Below are 17,247 nucleotides of genomic sequence, written 5' to 3'. Positions count from 1 at the left end.
CATCTATTTCAAGGACACGTTCCTTGATCAACCTATCAATCCTACTCTTGTTCACATGATCAAGTCTACAATGCCAAAGATAGGATTCACTGATATTATCTATTTTAGGATATTTACTGGATGTGTACATTACACTAACAGGCTATGATATTATGTATATGCTATATTTTAATTGTCCTCGCATAATTGCATATCATTCATAATGATATCATAAAAATCATCTTTTATTATAAATTTGAAACCATGTTTGGCCAAAAGGCCTATAGAGATGACATTCATAAAAAAAGAAGGACAATAATGATAATCATCTAATATGACACTACTAGATTCGAAGATAAGCTACAAAGTTCTCAAGGTCAGAACTGAAATAAATCTTTTATCTCTAATGTTCAGGAACTGCTCGTCCTCTCAAAACTTCCTACTTACCTGCAGTCCCTGCAATGAATTGCATATATTAATTGAACTTCTGATATCCAATACCTAGATAGTAGTATCACAAACAAAAAAATTATAAGGAGTTGATAAGTATCTTATGAAGCAACCGTTTGCTTTTTTTTCTTGTTCTTAAGCCTGTTTGGATCAAGGATACTATGTAAACAGGATAATTCCTCTTCTAATGACCCAGCGTCTTACAAAAGAAGTATTCTGTCTGGCTCTTGTCAACTTTTGATGATTTATTCTGCTCAGGATCGACGGCATGAAATTTCTGCACCTTCTTCTTTCCTCTCTTAGAGGATCGACGACTTACAGATAAACCTCTCACTAAATTCATCGACTCTTTCTAGAGCTGGTGGTCCTTCTAAAAAATCTATAGTAATACTAGCAAACCATGGTAGTGCACTGCAGGCTTCGTAATTCTGTAATGATTGAGAAAGGATAGATAGAATTTTGATAGCGAGTTGAGGATTGCATCCTTGCCTAATGTTTATGCAATGAAAAGTCAAGTTTGCTCAGACATTCAATCTGCTCAATCATGTATAGTACATGATCAGTGACTGAAGCTCTCTCTCGTATACGGACATTGAACACTACACAGGAGGTTTTGTATCTCTCCGTATCCTTAGGGATGCCGAAGGACTCATTCAACATTTGAATGATCTGCTCTGGTTGTGTGTCTTCGAACTTACGGCTAAGCTCGTCGTTCATAGCTGCCCTCATCATACAATACACAGTCGTTCAGTCATTGAGCCACTTCACGTAAGTATCTTTCGTGGTACGAGGAGCGTTGGCAGCAGGTTTTTCAGGTGCATCATCCGTAAGGATGTATAAAATCTTCTCATGCTCCAAAACGATCTTCAACTTTTGATATCAGCTATTAAAGTTGGGTCCGATGAGCTTGTCGCTATCTAACAGCATACGGAAGGATAGTATGTTGGCTATAACTGAAAGAAAAAATAAAAATCTATTAGTATATAAATTATCTTTTAATCCCACATAATTTTGACATTGTTGGAATAGAAATTTTTGATATGAGAACATAAACTGGATTTGGATAAGGAAGACAGTAAATAAAAAGATAGCTAAAAATCCCACTTGATTTTTTGAGATTTTTTTGAGTATGTATTGAATATATATAGCATGTATATGTGAAAATAAGGAAAATAATACAGTAACAATTCAAATTCAAAATTTGAATTTAAATGGAGAAAAAGTAGAAGAAAAATAAGAAAAGGATTATAACAATAATTTGAATTCAAAATTTAAAAATTAAATTTTGAATTGAGATAATTTATAGTATGTTATTAAATCTAGTGGTTTGATAATTGAACAATTTAGAGTTCAAATCATTCCATTATCTAATTATATACACTTTTTGTTAAAATTTATAGAATATATATAATCACCTACAAAATCTCATAAAATATATATAATCATGTACAAAACCTTGGTTTCTTCCAACATCTCAAAAAATATTGATATATCAACTAAAATATTTCTTGAATATCTCTTGGAGTGCAATATTATATGTGATTTCAATAAAAAATCACATATGCCAGAAACCTAATTTAATAAGAAAAGTCACACTAAATATATTCTAACTAATCATCAAAATTGTCTTAAACGAGCATGCCTGTTGCATGAGTTACTTAGAAGAAATTAAAAATGTCATTTCTAAACTTGAATATTATGGGTCACATTTGTAGTATAGACTTTGGCCTTTTTATCATTATAGACCACCTTTAAACTGAAGACTCGGTCCAAGTAAAATAACTTAGCTAATCTAATTTGATCTAGCTGAATTATTCTTGGGTTAAAAAAATTGGATTAGAATTGGCTCCAGTTTAAGAAAATATGACTTAGCGAAGCCAATTTGTGTTTGGATTTGAAATTTCTGGACAGTGGTCAGATTCCAATTTGATTATTTAATTTAATTAATGTATTGAAATAAGCTAAAGTTGGGTACTATGATGGTTAGCACTTAGAAAAGCTTGGTTTCTTCTCACTGACATCAATCTAAATTACATCTGTACAGGAGGCATTGCAAGTTTGAGTCAAAAGGAGAACACATTTTTTTCTTTTTTTTTTCATTAACATTTAATTTAGGAGGGTACAGTTTCTCCCCTACCCGTTTATATATAGATATGTATAAACATACACATACATACATATACATATAGGTACATACATACACATAACATATATAATATATCTACACACACACACACACACACACACACACACATATATATATATATATATATATATATATATATATATATATATGTGTGTGTGTGTGTGTGTGTGCGCGCGCGCGTATGAATTGAATATCTCCATATTTAGAGAGGATTTGATGGATATGTGATGGATCCATGTGGGGTGGAGCCCAGCTCAAACAATAAATCCCATGCTTTTCAGCACTAATTCTTTTGAAGATTGTTCTTTCTTTCTAGCTTTTGAATTTTCAGCTTTCCTTCTCATTCCATCATCATACAAAATATTTTGCTTCTCAAGAAAAAAATCAGATTTACTTTTGTTGCAGCCAATCTCCTGTTGCACCCATTATCGAAGAAAAACACCTGCAAAAGAAGTCCACACTGATCGAAATTATGCTCAGTAGAGACTCTCCGATGTCTGAGTCAGTGGAGAGTGGTGAACAGCAGATAAAGTTTTCAGAGAGACAGAGTATCAGTCCAAAAGTATCTTACCAAATATTGTTCATTTACCTCCTTTTATAGATGAGTTGTTGGTAACCGTTTGTGACAGTTAGATACATGGATCCCGTTTATTTCAGTGCTACGTGATCATGGGATGAATGGTTATACCTACCACTGATTATGTTGTGGCCATTATGCACTTTTTGCACTGATGGTTTCTGATATACCGACTGTATGTCGGCAGTCTAAATGTGTCGACTGTATGTCGGTAATTATAAAAGTCCGAATGATCATCGATCGATAACTCTAATATGTCGATGGTCATTTACTGATATACCGATGGTCATCAGTTTGAAGTCGGTTAAGTCGTTATAATTGAAATATTTATCAAAGAGATTAAGAATAGCCGACTGTTGGTCGGCCTATCGATTGATAGTCGACGGTCTATGTCTATCAGATCGATTAAAAGTTGGATGATGTCATAATTGAGACGAAACTTATTCTGTGATGTAGTTTTGATGGTTCGTCGTCCATAATCGAGAGATATCTGATCGACTGATTGTGAATCGAAAAAGTCAACTGAATTACTCCAACAGTTGCCCCCCACTCCTAAATTCAAGGTAACCTGATATATCGATCGGCACATGGTTTGACACATTGGATGAAAAGAGTTATCACGTGCTATCTCAAGTTCTGATTCGATTGCAGATATTAACGATTTTTTCAAAAAATGAAGAGTCTCCAGCCATTTTGTCATTTCGATAACCATGATATCATCATTAGGATATCGATTCGAGAAGATGGTTTGACATCTGAAGAATTTGATTGATTTGATTTTGACTAGTCGATTTCGACCACGTGCCCAGATGTCATTGGCTCTGAGCCGTTTACACTGATAGAGGTGAAGTGGCATGATCAGATGGTAAGTGCATCGAACTATCTGATCGATGGTCGGTTCAGATATAGCCATGTGTTGGAATCTGGAGCAGTCTTGATTTGAATAATTTCATCCTGACCATTGATGGATTCTATATATATAATATCGTTTTCATTTAGACTTTCTGCTGTACTCTCAGAATCCAAAGGTTCTTGTTGTAAGTGCTGAGATTTCTATCGAGTTCCAAGTCGAGAGCTAGGGTTTTTGGGTTTTTCTTTAGCCTTCAGGTTAGATATCTTCTTCCTTACTCTTCCTTCTATATTTTGGATTTTTCACCATTTTCAATGGCTAGTAGCAGTAGGAAGGGGAAGGTTAGGCTAGAGGATAGACCTTCAAATAGAGCACCTACCCCTCAGCCTTCTCAGAGTCGATGACTGACTAGTTCGGTTGGCAATTCTCTCTCGGACTTGGCGGTAGAGATTTTCTCTCTGATCGAGCCCATAATTGCTCGTCTTCGGGAGAAGTATTGCATCTCGAAACAATTTCAGTTGTTTGCGCCTGATCCGGATGGTCAGATGATCTCCCTTCCTCCAGATCATGTCGCTTTTTATGTTGAGAACATTCAAGCTGGGCTTCGATTCCCAATTCTGGATTTCATTCGAAATATTTTTGATTTTTACTGACTCTATCCAGCCCAACTTATGCGGAATTCCATTCGGCTTCTTATCACTTTCGCTTTATTGTGTCTTATGATCCAGACTGAACCTATACCTTCCCTTTCTCATGCTTTCTTTGTTCTTCGCCCTCATTTGAAAGCTGAAGGCTGGTGGTTTTTCAGCCTGAGGAAGGGTCTGTCCTTCATTTTCGGTTTTCCATCTTTCATTCATGATTGAAAGACAGTTTTTCTTTGTTTCCTCTTCTTCACCTTGGAAGTTTTCTTCCATTTGAGGGAACCCGAGGACTAGCCCGAATGAAAATAGTCAGGGTGATGAAGTCGATTGGGAAGACTTCTTGTGACTGAAAGACATGGAAGTTTTCTCGTAGTGGGAGCTGTTGACAGAGCAGTCTCTCTACGACGTCGGACTTAGTTCGATGCTCGTCGTAGGTATAATATAGTTAATTATTCATTTTCATCTTCACTTTTTTATTTTTTATTTTTGAACTTTGTAGCTGAACCTTTTTGCTTTCTAATTGCAGTTATGCATCCGACAGCGCGAATCTCGACTGCCGACATTCGCCAGCATACTGCTAAGAAGAGAGCAGCAACTAGCGCCAGACCATCCCAAATGGCAAAGAAGAGTCAGGTCAGTACTGGCAAGGGAGCAGACATTCTATATGTGGTGGCTCCCGACGTCGAGCCGGTCATTGCATTATCAGTTCCAACAGTGCTTCCTCCTATCGATGTGCCACCGGTTGAAGAAGAACCAATAAGAGATGGTGATGTTGCAGCCATTATGCTGGCAGTGGCCGAGATAATGTTGATCTTAGTTCCATCAGCGGGGGGTCAGGTCGAGTCTGCAGTTATGGTCAAACTAGAACCATCTGCTGCCATTCCGACCATTTCTCCGATGCCTTCAATTAGGCAGATGTGGTCTCAAGCACCATCGAGTTTTGACTTTATGGTGGTTTCGAGCTAACGACCACCAACCGAAAGCGGAGAAAGGCATCGGCCATCTCTACCGACGATGGATCGTTGATAGGTCTCCCCACTCTTTTTGACATCCTAATTTCTGTCGATGAGTCAGTCTTGGCCAATCTGACGTTGGCTAAGCGGCTCATCAAGGCTACTCTTCTCCTGACTGATAAGTAGAATAGAAAAGATCAGACCGTGTTTGAGATGTTTTCCTCTTTTTATCCGATGATACTTGGCATAAGTTGACGATACTTGTCTTATCTCTCTTTTTCTTTTGCTTTTTTTTTACTTGATTTGACTTGTTTTCTTTCCTTTTCAATTGGCACATGACATGCATGCACTGAAGAGTAGATATCAAAAAATTACTGAGCTCTGCCAAGCATGGATGGATAAGACTGTAGCCGCAAATATCGAGAAAGCTACCATCATTGAACGACTCCAGACAGCAATTGAATGGGAGAGGACGACAGTCAAACGGGAGAAGGAGCTTCAAGAGGAGATCTCCCATGCAAAAATCGAACTGGAGTCGACTAGAGCCGAATTGGGGTCGGCTCAACAAAACATCAAGTCCCTAGAATCTCAGATCAAGAGCAAGAAGCACACAATCAATCGACTTCGGAGGAAAAGGGACGGCTGCATTGAAGAATTGGAGAAAGAGTGCGGGAGGCATCGGGCCATTGAGGAGAAGTTGACACTGGCCGATGCAGAGTCAGCTTCCATAAAAGAGAAAGTTCGATCGACAAAAGATGCTTTGAGTCGGGCCATCGAGGACTTCAGAGAATCACAAGACTAACAAAGTCCTCAAGGGCGGATATGTCTCTTACTGCATTGGATATGAAGACGACAGGGATGCAGTCAAAAAACTACATCCGAACTTGGACCTGACCAGCATTGTTGCTCCTGATTCAGGAGAAAAGACTGCCGAAGAAACTGCGCCAACCAAAGGAGCTGCATTGGCTACACCAGAAGTACCGAAGTCAGTTGCTGCTGAGGACCACGAAATTGAAGCCACAACAATTATCGACACAGCTGAAGAAGAAGCCGACTAGTGACTAGTGTAATATCTTTTTTTTTTAATTTTTGTAATCAGACAATAGTCTAATTTTGTAATCTTTTTTTCGATGAATGAAAAGAAATTCTAAGTATGAAATCTCTTCTCAATCTCGTTGTGTTGTCCGGCATCGTTAAATATCGATCAGTAGTCGTAGTAGAATTTGCCTGCTAGTCGAGCATTAACCGACTTAGCTCTTAGATAATTTTTTTTAGGTATTTGATAGACAGTGGCAAGTCGAATATTCTTTGACTGATCGGAGTCAAGTCGGTATACTTTCTACTCAATCGAAGTCGAGTCGGCATAATATTTTTCTTAACTAAAGCCAAGTCGGCATGAGTAGTCATTCGACTTAGGTCAGTTTTTACAGTGAAAAATTGAGATGTAGTCGGTACAATCTAATCATCTATTTATCGGTCTGACGCCATTTTTGTAGATAACTAAATATTTCAAGAAGATCCAGATTTTCGATATTTCATTCCAAATATGTCATACATGTGAACAACTTTATTGATAATATATTTTTAGATTATCGACATTTCAAGTCCAAGGAATAGTCGCTCCATCGAGAGTTTTTAGTTGATACGCATCCGAATGAAGTGTTTCGATCACCTTGTAAGATCTTTTCCAGTTTAGAGATAATTTTTTCTGATCTAGAGGTTTTGAAACTTTTGCCTTCCTTAAGACCTGATCTCCTGGATGGAAGACCTTTAGCTTGATCTTTGCATTATAATACCAGATTACTCTCTGCTGATACGCTGCCATCTAAACTTGAGCTTGTTGTCAAATTTTTGAAAGTAAATTCAGGTTGGCTCTCCGACATTCAGAATTACTCAGCTCATTATATTGTTCGACTCTTACTGATGACAATTTGATCTTGAGTGAGATTACTGCCTCTATTCCATAGGCCAAATTGAATGACGATTCTTCTATCGGTATATGAGGAGTTATCTGATATATCCACAAGATCGGATATAATTCTTCTACTTAAAGGTCTTTAGCTTCATTCAATCTAATCTTGAGATCATGTAAAATTATTCGATTTATCACTTTCACTTCACTATTAGATTGTAGATGGCCGACTGAGGTGAGCTTATGTGTAATATGAAATTTTGCTCAAAATTTTTTGAAATTTTGATTATCAAATTATCGATCATTGTCAATGATAATGGTGTGTCATAAATCGAATTTGTATATGATTAATTTTTGAATGAAGTCTTCTATCTTACTTTCAGTGATCTGTGCCAAAGGTTCAGCTTCTATCCATTTGGTAAAGTAATCAATAGCAACTACTATAAATTTTTTCTGACCAAATGTCGGAGGAAAGAGATCGAGTATGTCAATTTCTCACTATACAAAGGGCCATGGTGCAATAATTGATATCAGTTGGCTGACCGATTGATGTTGTATGTTGGCATACTTCTGACATAGTTTACATCTTCGGATAAGTTCAATTACATCTTTCTTCATAGTGGGCCAATAATATTCTTATCGCAAGACTTTATAAGCCAATGATTTATCTCTCAAGTGATTTTCACAAATCTCTTCATGAACCACTCGAAGTGTATAGTCGGCATTTGTAGGTCTCAGATCCTTTCGTAAAGAAAGACAAAATGAGCTCTTATAGAGTTATCTATTTATCAAAATATATTATGAGACCATCCATCTTAGTCGTTTGGCCTCTGAAGGATCTACAGGTAGAGTTTCATCAATCAAATATTGAATGATTGGGTCTATCCAACTTGGTTCGTCATTAATTTGTAGCACTTCTTTAACTTTATCAATACTCAGTTGTTCAAGATATTCAATGAATGTTCGGCCAAGCAAGCTGAATGAAGTAGTTGCGAGTTGAGAAATTACATCAGCTCGAGCATTTTCTGCTCTTGGGATGTGAGATATCTCGAAATATTTCAGGATTGATGTAAAATCTTTTACTTTCTGAAGATACTTCATCATAATGGGATCTCGAGCTTCAAACTCATCCTTGACCTATCCGGTGATCAGTTATGAGTAAGTGAAGATCTTCAAGTTTTTTATGTCAAATTTTTTAGTTTTTTCAAGCTGGCTAAAAGAGCTTCATACTCGGCTTGGTTATTTGAGATATTAAAATTGAATCGAAGGATATATTCAATCACGATCCCTTCAAAATTGATGAGGATGAGACCGACTCCACCACCTTGTGTGTTAGATGCTCCATCAATATGTAGCACCCACATTGATGCTAAGTCAGCCTCAAAAATTTTAATTTGCTCTGATTTGCTATCGAGTTCGTTCTCAGGATTATCATTGGACATGGGGCACTCAATGACAAAGTTGGCCAAAACTTATGCTTTCATTGACGGTCGTGAACGATATTGAATATCAAACTTACTGAGTTTTATTGTCTACTTCACCATTTGATCAGAAGTATCATGTTGGTGCAATATTACTTTCAACGACTGATCTATCAAGATAATGATCGGATGTGTCTGAAAGTACAGTCGAAGTCATTGTGACGATATGATCAGAGCGTAGATCATCTTTTTCACTCTTGAGTATCATACTTTAGCATTGTGAAGTACTTTGCTGGTGTAATAAATAGTCGTTGGATTCGATTTTTGTCCTCCTGGATAAGTACCGAACTAACTGCTCTATCGAGGTCATCGGTAGAGATACAATGTTTCTCCTACCTTCGATTTTGTGAGTAGTGGTGGAGATGTCAAATATTTTTTTAAATCTTTGAAGGATTGTCGGTACTCATCTGATCATGAAAAATTTTTTACTTATCGCAAGGTCATGAAGAAGAGTAGACATCTTTCTACCGACCTTGAAATGAATCGACTGATTACGGCGATCCTTCTATTGAGTTGTTGTATCTCTTTCTTAGAGCTCGGATGCTTCATATTAATGATAGTCTTTATTTTCTCAGGATTAGCTTCGATTTCTCATCGTGATATAAGAAATTCAAAAAATTTTTTGATAGTTACTTCGAATGCATATTTAGTCGGATTCAATTTCATCTGATATCGTCGAAGTGTGTCAAAGACTTCTTCTAAGTTCTAAACATGATTAAAAATTTTAGAACTTTTCACCAGTATATCATCAACGTAAACCTCCATGTTGAGTCCAATTTGTGTCTTGAACAGTGTTAACTAGCCGTTGGTAAGTAGCTTTGGCATTCTTTAAATCAAATGGCATCATTTTGTAGCAGTAGATGCCTTTGTCAGTTATGAAGGTAGTATGCTCCTCATCTTCGAATACCATCTGAATTTGGTTGTAGCCCACGAAAGCATCCATAAAGCTCAAAAGTTGATGTCCCGAAGTTGCATCAACTAATTGGCCGATCTTTGATAAAGAAAAATTATCTTTTGGATAAGCTTCATTTAAATTGATGTAGTCGATACAGATTCTTCATTTTCTATTGACTTTTTTCACCGTCACTACATTAGCGAGCCAATTTGAATAATTAGCTTCTCTGATGAAGTCAGCTGCGAGGAGTTTGTTAACTTCTTCGTCAATGATCTTTTATCTTTCAAGAGCAAAAGGTCTTTTCTTCTACCTCACCGGTCTAACCTTGGGATCAATGTTCAATCGGTGAGTTATTACTTTCGAAAGAATTTCTGACATATCGATTGCCGACCAAGCAAAAATGTCGGCATTTGCCCTTAGCAGGTTCACCAGTTGTCTTCATTTCGAATCAGATAATTGTGATCTAATTTAGACTATCTTTTCAGGATTATCTTCTCTTAATGAGATAGAAATCAGTTATTCGGCTGGTTCATCCCTTTCTTCATTTTTTCTCTGATCTAATTTATCAACCAACAAAAAGTCTTCAAGTTGACTGTTCTTTACAAAGATCATAAAGCAACATCCGACAAGTTGTTGATCTACACGCATTTCTCTAACTTTATTTTTTTTATCAAAAATCGGATCAATAAATGATATGTTGATACTATCACTCTCAAGGTATTGAGTCTTGATCATCCAAGTATGGCATTGTAAGTCGAAGAAACTCGAATGACTGTAAATGTTAAGAGAATAGTACTTTGTTGTGGACTGTTCCTGCAGTTAGTGAGAGAGTAATTTCTCCTTCCATGATAACTATATCTCCAGTGAAACTAACTAATGGTGTCAAGACTCTTCTGAGTCGGTTAGTCGATAGTCGTATTCGAAAAAAAACGAGTAAAAAAGAACATCAGTAAAATTTTCATTATCAACTAGGATTTTTTTTACATCATAATTTGCTGTCATTATCGAGACGATGACAGCATCATCATGAAAAGTCTGTATTCTCTGAACATCATCTTTCAAAAAAAAGATTATATTGTTAAGTCGGCGTTTCTTTACCGACTCTTCTTCGAAAGTTGCCCCCCAATCCTTCGATCGTCCAAAAATCATATTGATCACTGCTGTTGTTAGCCGATTGTTGATCACTTCCTCAGGTTGTGGCTGAAGCTGTCGGTCGGTGGGAGATTGAGCCGGACGATCCCATCAGAATCTTTTGAAGTAGCCACATCGAATTAGGACCTATATCTCATCCCTGAGCTGAATACATTATTCGGTATCGTAACCATGATCACAATGAAACCGATAATACTTCTTTTTGTTATGGCTCCTCGGTGGTGCTTTCATCGATGGAGGATGTCGAAGATACTACTTTTTCTCGATCTCCATCAGGATTTGCACATGGAGAGCAGATAGAAGAGTATAGGAGTCATACCTATTGTTATAATTATTCGGCCTTAGACTCTATTGACAAGATGAAGCTCCTTTATTAGTTGTTGACCGACTTGGTTCGATCGAAACTCCATCTTTCTTTTGCTTCTTTTTCTGATATTTTTCTTCTGTCTGATGCCTGTCAGAAGCACCTTCGTCTGTGCGAATATACTTGTATACGTGCTCTAAAAATTTAGCATTGATCCGAAGGAGAGTTTTATTCAGAGAATAAGTAAATCTGGATTCCTTCAGACCTCTTTTCATGGCTGAGATGGCTATATCTTCATTGAGATCTCTGATCTCAAATGTAGCTATATTAAAGTGAGCTACGAAGTCTCTCAATATCTCTATCTCACATTGCTTCATGGAGAAGAGACTGTCAGATGTCTGCGGTACCTTTCAGTTAGTGCTAAAATGGGTCAGAAACGAATGTTCCAGCTGCTCGAAGAACTTATGCTTCCTGACTGGAGCACAAAATACCAGACTCAAGCAGCCTTCCGAATGGTTGCCGGGAAGCTAATATATAGGAGGACGTCGGTCCCCCCTGGATCATCATAAGAGCCTTGTAGTTCTCTAGATAATTAATTGGGCTATTAGAGCCATCATATGGCTCCATCTATGGTATCTTGAATTGAAACAGGATCGACTCATCCAAGATATGCTGAGAGAGAGGTTGAGTAATGTGAAAGCCGAGGTCATTGGAGGACTTTCCATCTTTTACTTGGAGTCAGACGAGTTGACGATCGATCTCCTTGAATTTGCACTCATAGTCATCGAGCTACCATTGTTAAAAAAATCTAAAGGTAGAATTTTCTGAAGAACTTGAGGATGGAGAAGTAGAAGGTGCATGCGGTCTCTTCTCCTTCTTGATGCTATATACACGAGAAGGAGAGGGAGATCGCCATGAATGGTGAGCAGCATGATGAGAATGTCGAGAGTGGTGGCTCGACATGATGAGCATGTTAAGACGGTCATCGTTCTGGGGATGGAGAGAGAGATCGTCATGGAGGATGGCGGTTGTGCTTGGATGGCACTGAATGCGCCACCGACTCCTTCGCCAGTGGTTGCTGCTACTGTTGTGTTTGTTATTGTTGGAGGCTGTGTACCACATCTGTCAGTACCTTCATTTGCTACATTAAAGTAGTAATTTGTACGTCCGTAGTGACTACAGGATGCGAAGAACTGGGCTTTACCATTGGAGGTGGAGGAGAGAGGTCTTTTCGACGAAAAGATTGTCTTACAGATCTTGTGGAGTTATTTTGAGCTCTGATTTTTGTCATGATTTTGTTATTCTTCCTACCTGGTGTGTCAATTTGTTGTGGCTAATCCCCTGTTGCGACCGTTGTCGGAGAAGAACACCTGCAAAAAAAGTTCACATTGATCGAAATTATGTCCGATGGAGACTCTCCGATGCCTAAGTCAGTGGGGAGTGGTAAACAGTAGATTAAGTTTTCAGAAAAATAGAATATCAACTCAGAAGTATCTTATCAAATGCTGTTCATTTACCTCTTTTTATAGACGAGTTGTTGATAACTGTTTGTAACTGTTAGATATGTGGGTTCCGTTTATTTCGGTACTACGTAATCGTAAGATGGGTGGTTATACCTATCACTGATCATGTTGTGAGCATTATGCATTTTTGCACTGATGATTTCTAGTATACCGACTCTATGTTGACAGTCTGAATGTGTCAACTGTATGTCGGCAATTGTAGAAGTCCGAATGACCATCGATCGGTAGCTTTGCTATGCCAATGGTCATTTATCGATATGTCGATGGTCATTAGTTTGAAGTCGGTTAAGTCGTTATAGTTGAAATGTTTGCCAGGAAGGTTGAGAATAGCCAACTGTTAGTTGGCCTATTGATTGATAGTTGATGGTCTGTGCCTATCAAGCCGATTAAAAGTTTGGTGATGTCATAATTGATGTGGAACTTATTCTGTGATGTAGTTTTGATGGTTCGTCGTCCATAACCGGTAGATATCTGATCGATCGACTGTGAATCGAGGAAGTCAACTGAATTACCCTAACAACTTTGACCTTGTTTTACAGTCTCAGCCATGAACCTTGGTTTATATCTACAAGGTCATAAACACTTTAGAACTGAACTTATTTGCACAGCCATACTTATACAAAATTATAGTAATGCCAGAAATAAAAAATTTAGATTGTGACTTTACAATGAATGCTATAGGAACAAAGTATGTTACCATCCATATGTCAATGTTTATCACCCAAAAAAAAAATGATCACAAACTTTTTGTGGTCAAATTAGCAAAATTTGTAAGTTTGACTATACATGACCATGGTTGCCCATATGCATCAGTCCTTAAACATGGTGAAGCATGTTTGACCTCACAAAAAAAAAAAAAAAAAAATAAAGATAAAATAATAACAGCTAGGTCAAAAATTAAATTAGCTATGGGCATTAACAATGAATCAGGGATGATGTTAGAGAAGTAACTTACAATGGGTCTCTACAGCTCCATCAAAAATAGGTCTCTACAGTTATCATAAAACTGAAGTAGAGAATAAAAGGATTAAAACAAGGAAAGACGAGGAAAAAGTCAAGATAAAGATACTATATAATAACTATAATTTCATAAAGAACCAGATATATGTTCCATCCACTCTTTTAAGTTTGCACTTGAATTCCAGTCAGTTGATGTGGTAATTGATGAAAATTAAGGCTAATAGTAACACTATCGAGTCTGACCCTCCCCATACTCCTGCAAATGGTGGGAGCCTCGAGCACTCCACTACCCTTTTTTAGTATCACCATTGAGCTCCTCTGTAAAACTTAGGGAGTTTTTTTTTTTTTTGGTCTTCTTCAGCCTAAGGGTCTTTAATGCTCCTTTGAGAAAACTTGGGCTTTGACAAAGTCCAGTTAATGAGGTAAAGAACTTCTTCTGTTGCAAATTCTCGAAGGAACAGTACGTTGATGATGATACTTATAGGAACCCAAATCAAAGTTCTATGTTGTCATTGCTTTGTTGTGCTAAAATATTGAAACCAGCAAACCTTATTGTCAAACAGTTTACCATTCAGATCTTTGATCCTCACATTTCTGAAGTTCAGAATTTTGTTTGAGGCACAATTTTTAAGAATACATTAATACCAAATCCCATGTCTGTATAGATCATCAAGATAAACGGAAGTGTTCAGAAGCAGATAACGTACCTCTGGATTTAAATCATGCTACAAAATCAGGAATTGAACACTTACCCCATATCAAATGGGCATAAAGACAAGGTACAGTGTATTGATCTTCATACTAGCATACCTACTTACGGAGAATGGGTAAAAATCAAACAACGAAAGAAAGAGCAAAAGGAGTCCAAACTATAAAAAAATTATCAAGAGTGAAATAAAACAAAGATACATGAAACATCAGATATGCTTCTGCAACAACTATGGCGATATTGATAGCTTGTAAGACCAGAGGCATTCACCACAATAACACATAAATTCAGTGAACTTCTCAAGGCTTTTTTCCCTCACTTTGTATAGATTATAATGATGCAGTCAATACAAAAAGAAATAATATATATGACATTGAACTGTCAAAAAAAAAAAAAAAAAGGAACTTCGCTAAATTTCCTGCAATACCATTAGCAGTAACATCAAGTTAATAGGTTCTAGCTGTAGCCAAATACCAATCAACCAACAAAATCACTATCATCTTGATGATAGTTAACATCAAATAAAATCAAAACAACAGGATCCGCAGATGGGTGCATCAAAATCAGGGATTCTGAAATACCAGCACAAGTGGATGGATCGGAGCTCTTTGACAGACTCGAATTCCAAAGACTTCGAATTGGAAGACGAAGTGGCACACAAGGGATTCGAGGCGTGAAGCTGCGGGATCTGATGGGGAGAAGGTAGAAGGGATGGCAGAAGGGAACCGCGAAGTGGCAGCGTCGAGATACGAGGAGTTCTAATCCGCTGTATACATATGCAGTGATAGCATTTGGTGACCCACATAACGTGATCTAAAATCATCAGTCATCCGTTTCCCGTGATAATCTGATCATTGATGATCTGATATCATAATATTTGATAGACTACAGTATAATGATCCTTAAGTATTCATGAATAATTTATTTAGTATTCTATGAAAATCTCAAATTATTGATTATGTAATATCAAAACTATTCATAATATATTACATAAAAATATATTTATTAATTATATATAATATATTATAACTATATTTATTAATATATTAATAATTAATATATTCTATAAAAATATATTTCTTAGTCCTATAAATTATTAATCCTATAAAAATATATTAATTTTTATTATAAAATTAATATTTTTATTTATACTTATAATGTATTATTTATTAATATGAATATTTATTTTGATTAGAAAAATAAGATAAATTAAAGTAATATATTAAATATTTTATTATATAAATATAAAGTATAATAAGATATTTTTATTCTAATTTAAATTTATCATTGAATTATAATATGCAATAATATAAGTAATGATATATTATCATATAATATATATAATTTTAAATATAATATAATATTGTATATACAATATTGATATAATATATTAACAACATATTGATATATCAATTTTTTTACTAGATTGAGGGATATTTTTATCATTATCTTTCAATTCAAGATCATTGCTGGGGTGATCTTGGATTTCTGACATCAAGGACAGGTATTTTATTACTGGATTTGAGGGTGATTTGAGGAGTATGGGTAATTTGAAATCATTGCTGCATAAGATCATTATAGTACAACTAAATGCAGTTATCTCATCATTTCTATCTACATCACTCTTAATCTTAGATGGATCATCTCATACCAAATATCTCCAGTGAGGGATGGATGGGGGTGTACCATGTGGGGCATACTGCAAGAGGTTGGGCTAAAATTTACCCTGTGGGTGGCCTAATTTTAGTGCAAATTTGAAGAGTATGATCCAAATCAGGTAGTCAGATGAGAACTTTATTTGGCTCGACAAAAATCGAGCTAGGCCAATTTTGTGGAGGTCTATCTACTGTTTGGGTTGTACCTTTCGCATGAAAGAATAATTAATCTTCTTTCGACATCAACCACCAGAACGTGCTTTGCAAAGCCTTCAAAGCACAACAAATCTTTTTCTTCGATCTATAGTATAAATCATGAAGCTAAACTCATGCTTTAAAAGATGTATAAATGATGATCCAATAATTAACATCGCAAAAGAAGATCAATCATTCTTTCATACAAAAGATACAAACCGATCTCATAATAAACAGGATACTATGTTGGATTTAGTGGGAAGCACACTCACGAGTGGATTTTGAGTTCTATTTGGAATGAGGCAGATGGCGAATGATGAGTTGAAGGGTTGTGGATGCGGCTAGGATTAGTCGGAGGAAGAAGTAGAGAGTGGAGAAAGAGTCGATGATTTGGTATTATGGTTTGTTTCTTTCAAGCGGTTGCCACATCAACTATGAGGAGGACAATTAAAAATTGGAAGAGTAAGAAATAGGGCTACATGAATCGAGGTTTAAGGATTGGCTCATTTTGAATCCAATGTATAAAAATTGAGTAGAATCAATTACCATTTGGATCTGATTAGATCGAATTTATGATTTATTTTAAATTATCATACTTTTCAAGTCAATTTGGGTTGTAAATCTTCCAAATACAAGTCATAAGAAGCATGTATGAAATGATCATTTAATTATATTGCAAACATATTATAGAACAATCTTACAACTAAACAGCATACAGACATTGTCAATAGACCATTTAACATGAGATTTGATTGTCAAACAAATATATAATCAATGATAGCTTTTGATGATTAATCACATAAATATTTTTGATGAAAGCTCTTGTACCTTTTAAATTTGAGAATGTTTCAAAATCTTTTCAGAA

General features: G+C 36.2%; 1 long non-coding RNA gene across 3 annotated transcripts; it reads right to left on the bottom strand.

Annotated features, from left to right (window-relative positions):
* Positions 1-259: 259 nt before the first annotated feature.
* Positions 260-15,295, bottom strand: LOC140858149 (uncharacterized). Of its 3 annotated transcripts, none has more exons than XR_012141502.1 (4): positions 15,114-15,295; positions 14,576-14,633; positions 12,652-12,710; positions 260-1,382 (listed from the first exon to the last, which is right to left on the bottom strand). It is a non-coding gene; the product is annotated as an uncharacterized lncRNA (long non-coding RNA). The 3 variants fall into 3 exon arrangements; XR_012141501.1 differs by lacking the exon at positions 260-1,382 and adding an exon at positions 2,756-3,017; XR_012141500.1 differs by lacking the exons at positions 260-1,382; positions 12,652-12,710 and adding an exon at positions 13,571-13,704 and having other exon boundaries at positions 13,819-14,633.
* Between the last annotated feature and the right edge of the window lie 1,952 nt (positions 15,296-17,247).

Source organism: Elaeis guineensis, chromosome 5 (genome assembly GCF_000442705.2).
Source record: "Elaeis guineensis isolate ETL-2024a chromosome 5, EG11, whole genome shotgun sequence".
Lineage (NCBI taxonomy): Eukaryota > Viridiplantae > Streptophyta > Magnoliopsida > Arecales > Arecaceae > Elaeis > Elaeis guineensis.
This window is presented reverse-complemented; position numbering and strand designations above follow the sequence as displayed.